Source organism: Apus apus, chromosome 4 (assembly GCF_020740795.1).
Source record: "Apus apus isolate bApuApu2 chromosome 4, bApuApu2.pri.cur, whole genome shotgun sequence".
NCBI classification, from domain to species: Eukaryota; Metazoa; Chordata; class Aves; order Apodiformes; family Apodidae; genus Apus; species Apus apus.
Window position 1 is genome coordinate 63,815,799 of NC_067285.1, and position 8,654 is coordinate 63,824,452.

The following is an 8,654-nucleotide window of genomic DNA, read 5'->3' on the forward strand; positions in this document are numbered from 1 at the left end:
AGTTCTTAATGTATTTGTATGCTAAAAATATAGAACAGTTTTTACATGGTTTTGAATAGTTTTGAATAATTTTATAATCTGTAAATTTTTGTATACTTCTAAAGCTATAAAGATGTATACAGATTTTATAGCATGGATAGGAATCTATAGCAATCTGTAGATTCATCTATAACAATTTATCGTCTGCTTCTGCAGCCTGGAGCTGGGAAACAGTGTCCACATGTTTTCTTCATGAGCCCACAAAAAGGGGAGCAAGCAGACCTAAACTTTTATGCTTCTTAAATCTCTCCTGGGTTTTCTTGAGAGGACATCTTTTGTAAGCCAAGCAAATAGAGACTGTGAGACTCTCAATTTTTGACTTGTAAATCATTATTCTAATTCATCCTCTGTTCTGCTTTGCCAGAGAGATTCTAGTCTGATTTATAACAGAAGAGCATAAATTCACTCAAAGTACTTAAGATAACTATTGAGTCTTCAAAGACCTTTCAAAGTGTTAATGGACTGTAAATCCTACAGCATTTTAGGGTTAGGATGATAAGAAACCAATGTGTGAATTGAGTTGCAAATCCCTGAGACTTTTTTATTTTAATCTGTAACTTATTCAGGAAGTTCTCTGCCACATGTTTGTATTTTGTTATTCTGTAGCCATTTTAACACTTTCAATTCCACAACTGTTAATAGATAATTTTGAAAGTTGTGGTGGTTTTTGTTCATTTGAGATTTTCTTTTTTTTTTCTTCTTTTTACTTCTGAAGGACTGAGTCACTCATTTCCATGCTTGAGTTGTAAACAGAGGCAGTTGTTCTGTGGAGGCTTTTTAGTGTTCTGACCTGATGGTAAGTTCATATACAGCTCCCAACACCTTTTTGTAAAAGCTTGTTTGTTGTTTGTTTGGTTTGGTTTTGTTTGTTGGGTTTTTGGGGTTTTTTTTGTGTTATAGAACCTTTCTGGTTCTGTAAATCCCTGACTTCTTTAAAATCACTGGTACATTGATTACTTCAGCCTTGGTCTTCTTTACACATTGTGTATAAAGACCACTCAGCAGAACTGGCAGTACTTCTGCCTCAGTAAGCTAGGCATCACAGTGTTAGGTCTAAATGAGGCTACAAGATTTTAAAGCAAAAATAGTTGAATATTAAAAGATTCTGCTGTCACTTGCATGATTTTCCTCAGCCCCTCCCCAAAAAAACCCAGCCACATGCACAATGTAAACACCCAGCTCCAGCACTAAATAAAACTCTTGAAAAAGATGTGTCATGGTGATCTTACAAATGGCATTAGAAGTTCTTACATGAACAGTAAGCGTTCAAATCTGAAAATTGCCACCATGGTCTTGATAGATACACGTTAAATGGTTGTCAGAAATAACTATTCTGTTAACGTTTTGGCACTTTTGAGTACCAGTGAAAGAGTACCAGTGAGAGAATGTTCAAACTTATACTTCATACTGTCAGAGGCTGTTACAGACAAGTCAGTCAAGTCATACTGAAGTGCCACTGTACACATACATACAAGAGGATATAGATTTTTTTTTTATATATATATCCTCTCATTCTTTGCTCAACAGAGTGACATGTTTTGGAAAACAGGGCACTGTGGGAGGGGTGGATGCTGAAATACTCTGCTTGGGTAGAATGTTTGTTGGAGAGAGAATGGAGAAAGCAGTGAAAGAACACTGATAAACAGCTACTTGTTAATGGAAGTATAATTTCCTTCAGCATGTGAGGAACCCTCAAAGGGGCTTTTTCCCCATAAATTCTAGTCAGCTCTAGAACACTCTGTTACATAAGTTGAATCTATTTATTGATTTACACATGTAACTGAAACAGGTATTTGGTGCTTCTGCTCTAATTGCCAAAGGAAGACTTGGAGTCAGTGTTAGCCTTTGGCAGGGCTTACTCCACTGACTTCTAGCCCATAAGCATGAGCTAAATTAAATTCTTGAAGTTGGATGCAGCCATGGGCTTTGTGAAAATTTACAGAACATTGAAAACAGTAAGAGCTCTCTATTTTACTGAATTGTGTGTGTTTTGTTGTGATGAGCATTCTTAAAATGCTTAAAGTACATAAGCTACTAATACGTTTCGGTTACTAAGATAACTTTTAAAAAATTTTCTAATTCTATTTACAATAACATTTAATATAATCTCCTTTTCTTATTTCTTTACTAGATACTTCAGACACTAGGTTTCAAGTGCCAGGTGTTCTTATACCTCTGGCTGCATATGTTAAAAGATTTTACTAGCAAGTGCATAGTAATGGAATAGTCTAAACACCTCTCTTGTTTGTGTTTATGCACACTCGTAGTTAGGGAAATAAGCATGGAAATGGATTCCACTGTTGTGTGAACCAAGTCCATAATAACTCCTACATGGAATGCTTTAGATTTTAATAACCTCAAGTTGAAATAAGGACTGCCTTCAGTTGATACAGTGTGCTGCTTCTGCGTATGGTTCAGAAGCTTCACCCTGGTGTTATGAAATCCAAACTTGGGCAGGTTGTCTGTTGGCAAACACATACATAAACCCTATACCTATATGTAAGCGTTCATGCCCTTTTCTCCTTCATTTTAGACAGGTCTGATGTACCTGAATGTTTTGATTATCAATATGAATATTCAATCCTGTTGTTATCTAGCCTCAAAAGCATCCTGTAGCTGTGTTCTACAGTGTAATTATGCGTTGTGAGAGTTTTTAGAAAACCTATTTTCTAACACTTTTAAACAAAACCTGTTATCGTGCCAAGCAGAATCTGGATATTAATCTAGCCTCAAATATTTGTAAGAAGTTCATGAAAGCATAAAGAGTTCACAAGCTGTTACAAACTCTTTGTACCTTTGGTATTCTTTTGTGGTAATGCAGCTGGTCTTGCAACAGAATTATACAAAATATCTTTGAAATGAGGTTAGCAAGCTTTGTTACTTGCAGATGACTACAGATAGATGCAAAATACATTCAGGATGGAGTTAAAACTGAGATGCTTTCTGTATTCAAGTAATATCCTCCAACTGACTGTATTAATATTTGAGAGCTATGCCTCAAATTTAAAAACTTGTCATTTGGGGGATATTGTTTTAATAGATGAAAGCACCACAGTTTTAAGTAAACCCTGAATTTAAACTTGGCATGGTGACAGCATTTAAAGAATTCATGCAAGCTTGGAATACTGTCTGTTAATTGGAACTTCTAAAATTTCAGTGCTAAGTGTGTAGAAGAGAAGTGACTGAAGGTCCTGATTCTGTATGATAGCCCATTGCATCCCAAACTAGGAAAAGTGTTGGCTGCAACTGTGGCTTTCTTCTGAAGTAAGGTGTCTTCTACATTATAGCAGCTTTTCCCCCAACTCTCATATTAGTAGTTGTTAAAAAATTAAGTTTGGTTCAATACACATTTGCCAAGCCCTGGGGCCTAGACATCACCTATTTTGGGGATGTGCTAAGCTTACTGACATGATTTGCAAACTCAGAGCTGCGTTTTCATGTTTTCAGAAAGAATTTGCTTATACAAGCACGTAGAGCAGCTGTATTTCCAAGAAACAGAGGAAGGGACTGATGTATTGAAGGCCACTGATCTAGAAAAGTATCCAGAACAGCTCTACTTACTTTTTGAGCCTACTGGATTGTGAGGAAAAAAAATGTAAACTGCTCTTGCAGCTGGCTTATCATTGCTCTCTCGGAGGGTTCATCTTGATCCCTGCAGAATCCTGCCTGTAAAATACAACGCCAGCATGTTGTGTCTCAGACATCCTGCTGACACTACTCTGCTTATCTCACCATACTAATATTGACATATGACTGGTCCTTCTTTATTCTGTGGTAACCCTTGTTCTTTAGGTGCATACAATTCAATGCATATATGTCAATATAATCAGGGCTTGTAGCTTTCAGTCGTGTACCGACCCTCCCCTGGCATCCTCTGGTGCATTTAAAGGTCATCACCAGGTAAGAGGTCAGTACTAGGCATATTCCTACAAAACATGAATTGTTTCACCAATGATTTTGGGACTTTGAGGTTGGGTTTAATCTAATTTTAGAACAATACAAAATTTAAATTTCAAAGTGTGTTTGCAAGACTTGGGGAGAATAGCTGAAATGTTCCACTTTGAATTTATAAATGTAAAAATTATTTTTTTATACTGCTACAGTTCAAAGTAAGGTTACCTTGAAAAAGAACTCCAAACTTCTGAACTTCTCTTTTCTTAGAAAATGAGGTTTAACTGATTAGAATGTGCAGTCTCTTTCTGCTCTTTTTGAAAAAAAACTTTTTTTCCCCTAAAATTGCAAGAAGCCTGTATTTTTCCCAGAAGATGACTCTTCTGGTAAAGAGTATTTGAGCAATGCGAGGCAATGTGCGCAGTACTCATCTTTATGGTGAATACTGCTCTCTTTTAAGGAAGTTTATTACTTCCTATCTCTCTGTGCACCTACCCTGGGTACTTTGAGTCATGACCCACAGCTACTATAGGCTGGCTCAGCTCTCCAGGCACTAACTCACTTTGCACCAACCGAAACTGTAGCTCAACAGCTACTTGATTTCTAAATTAGATGCCTGTTTAGCAGCTGAAAACATAGAGATGGCCCTAGGCCAGAAATTTAGATTCAAAACAACTTTTAAGCTTTGACACTAGAAATAAGATGTAAGTAGTCTTGACCCTATACTAACAAGGTGGGGACAGATAGTACTTCCAAAGAGTCATTGGAATTTTATTAAGTGTAGTTCTATAATGAGCAGCTCTGCAGTAAATATAATTTCATCTGCATGTCTCCATTAATGAGAACTCTTGTTGTGGTAGAAGAGCCTTAAATATCTCTATGTATTAGTACTTTAAAATCTTCACTGCTTACATTTTCATCTGATTATTTTATTATAGAGTTCTTATTTAAAGATGTTTGTTTAAACAATATTTAGTCCTAAGGAGCAAATCGGTCCCATTTGTTATCAGAACTGGTATTTTACAGTTTCACAGAGACAGCAAGCTAATGAACTGGTTAGTGGAGGGTTGTAGAACAAGTATTACCTCTTGCTGGGTGAAATCAATTGCATAATGTTAACCTTTTGCGTAAGCCAAGCTTCTCAGGATAATAAACAACACAAAAATGGTACCCATAGTGCAGCCTCGGAAAAGAAGCAAGTTATGATTGATTTACCATAGCAATGCCATTATCTCTGTCATACTTTGAGGTCCATACCATGCCCCTAGCACTTGTAATTCACTATTAAACTATTCAAATTACAGGCTTAAACTCTTTTTTTAGAACTTTGAGATTCCACTTTTACCTTTCTATGTCTTACTGTATCAATATGAAGAATTTTAGCCAATGTGCATTGAAGGAAAGATTCCTTTAATTCTGTAATTTCAGAAACTTTTCTACTGTTATATAAGGATATATTTTTACTGCTATTCTGTGAACCAAACCTTTCAGGAATTAGTAAAGATCTGCAAATTGATGAGATTTAGTCTTTTTTTATCCTAAGATTTTTTTAAGCCAAACACTGTTTTAAATGTGGCTTCTCTTGTTTTCAGGCTTCATAGTACCCTTTGCTTGTGCTTCTATAGCACTAATCCCTGAATTCCCTTTCAAGTATCTGCAAGAGCACGGAATTAAGAGCTGCAAGATTCCTGAGCTGGCAATATTGAAAACTGAGTATCTTACCATGCTATTAATATGTAATTTTTTTGGCTGTGAGGCCCTGGAAGTTAAAATACAGTGGCTGTGAGTGTTTGCGTCGGCCTGGCCAAGTTAAAAATGAACAAATAGAACTGCTGAGAATTGGCTTACTACAGTGAAGAGAATTACTTAGGAAAATATGTGAAAAAAGGGTGTCAGTCCAATATTTGTAGATACCTACTTAGATACTTCTCCTGGAAATACCTATCGATATGTTATTTCATTCAAGGGCATTTAGTTACAGGATGTCATTTTGTAATCCTATTTACATAGTTAATCCAACTCAGAGCTGAGAGAAAAATGGTGCAAATGTTAATAAAAGGTTGGGTGTGTCTATTTTACCTGTCAATTATAGTTATAATATGGTTGCTGGTTTTATGTAGGTTTGTTTCAGTTTGTTTGAATGACAATAAACAGAGAGGGTTCTTCTGACTTTGAGATAAGTAAATAACACGATTACAGATCATGCCAGCTTTGATGTGATTTGCTACAGCTTCACTGAATTTCTTAAGAGAAACCCAATTCAGAGAAGAGATTTGGCCCTTTAGAAGATTGGAGAAGCTGATTGTGTGTCATCTTGCCCACTGCCAGTCACCATCTGGTGTGCTGGCACCTTCTTGTAGTTTAAATGTGACCGCAACATTACACAGGTGTATGAAAAGCAGGGAAAAAAACCAATAGTGAATCAGGACCATGAAGTACTGTTGGGAAATACTTGGTTTACAGTGTACAAACAGATTGTTCTTTCAATTTGAGAATGGGAATTTGGCTCTGTTCGTATTTGTCTAAGCTTTATCAGACTTGATAAGAACAAAGATCACACTTTCTGATTGTGTCTGTGTATCACAAGAATATACAAAAAAACCCAAAAAAATCTGGAGTAGTCCTTCAAGTGCTGTATGTACAATGTGAAAGGTAGATGACCTGTGGTCTTACTGTTATTGTGCTCTTCTAGCTCTTGATGTCTTTTTTGGTAACACTATGTTAGAAACTTTTTTTTCTTTCTTTCAAACTAGGGCAGTATGAATGCATCAATCCTTGGGGAAAAATTTTGGCTGTCTCTGAAATACAGCAGGATTTTCATTCTGCAGAGGACTGGCAACCGAGAATAATTCTTAATGGAATTATCTAGGAATTCCTTGAACTTTCCAGCATTATGCAAATACAGGCCTAAGAACTAATGAAAATATGAGGCTTTTTAATTACACTAATTTGAATAATCCTTTATATTTCTGTTACTGATAATAGGAAGTCTTAACCCATGTTGAGATTAACCCCCTTGGCCCTGCACAACAGAGCACTGACTGATCTTTTTTATTTAATCAGCAACCTGTTTTGATTTACCTGTTTTAACCAGTTTGCAATTGTTTCCAATTCATCTACCGGTCAGTCATAAGGCACTTCTCAAAAATAGATTTCTTTAAATTTCAGAATGCCTTCAATAATAATCTGCTAATAGAACTGTGTTCAGAAATAGACACACTGAAGAAGAAACTATAGGATGTGCCAGTTCTGTTACTGTTGTTGGCTAAAGAACATTGTGAATCCCCTAGCAGCAAAAGAAATCTTGTCTTGCTTTCTCTGGAAGAGACACAAAATGTGTGCATCGATGTAGAGGTGAGGTAGGGTGAAGCATCTTCAGCCACAGCTGGTGGTATAACCAATGCAGATGGAAACTCACTTGGAGCAATCTGCAGCTACATTGTGCTCAGGCTCTTTCAGCTGTCATCAACCAAGTATGAAGGGAACATGATAAAAATATTTTACCTGTTGAAGCTCTAATTCAGAAAGTTTAACATTTAGTTTTCCAGTAGTAGAATTCATATGATTGTAGGTCTCTCTAGAATTCCCCGCCGCCCCCCAGTAGTGGGTTATGCTGCTGGCATTTATTTTCTGCTAGATGCTTTGTGCTTTGCGGTATGGCAGTTGTTTAAGAAGAATTTATCCAAACATGTTTCAGTGCTTGTGAAATACCTATAACCATGCCTCCTTCACAGTGCTGTTACTCAGGCTGTCTGGCACACACTGCAAAATTATGGTTTCAGAAAATCTGGATTTGGGGACAGTGTCTCAGCTCATGTAATTCATCACAAATGCCACAGAGGCCTAAATAAGAACACTTAAAAAAATACACCTCATTAAAAATATGCTGTGTCCGTCCAGTATAGAGATACATAAGAAATTTTGTAATGGGAAGTTACAGAATAACTGTTAATTGTTACTAAAACTTGTTATTAATTAATGAAACCGTGTTAATTAAAATTTAAATTAATGAATATTAATTTTAACTTGTTAGCAAATAAAACTTGTTAATAGTACAAATCTCTCCTGCGACGGAGCGTCAACTATGTGGCTGCTGTCCTGAAGGGTGAGGATTTTTTTCTCAACCCCTGGAGTGACTGCCCCAAGGAATTAACCCGTGACTGCTCACAGTCTTCTCTGTTTGTTAAAAAGGATGCATGAAATAACACGCTTTTTTTGGTACAAGGGGGACTGGACGGAACGCTGCCTCGGCCTGCAGGAGGGGAGCGCGGGGGTCTGGGCGCAGCGCGCTGCCGCACCGTCTGCCAGCCGCGGGGCTCGCCCCGGGCTCCGGCTGCCTCGACCGCCGCGGTACCGCTGCCGTGGTCTGCGGTGGGGCTGGACCTTGGCCTCCTCCTCTCGCCTGCCTGGCGCTGCGTGGGTCCCGGCAGCGGGGCCTGTGTGCGGGGCCCCGCCTGGGGGGAGGCTGCTGCGGGGCGGGCCCCTGAGCTCCCCGGGGCTCTGTTCTCGAACAGCAAGAGAGGAGAAGCGTGCCCCTGGGGCAGTTCAGGAGAGACCCGTGTGCCTCCACGGATGCGCCTGATGGCTTTTGTGATCCTTTGCCCCGGGGACAGGGCTGGCAGCGACCAGAACTTTTGCCACAGCTTCCCCCTTCCTGGGGGCATCTCCAGGCAGCCCCGTGTCACCCTGCTGTCGTGACACAGGGCTGCGGGTGTCCCCTACAG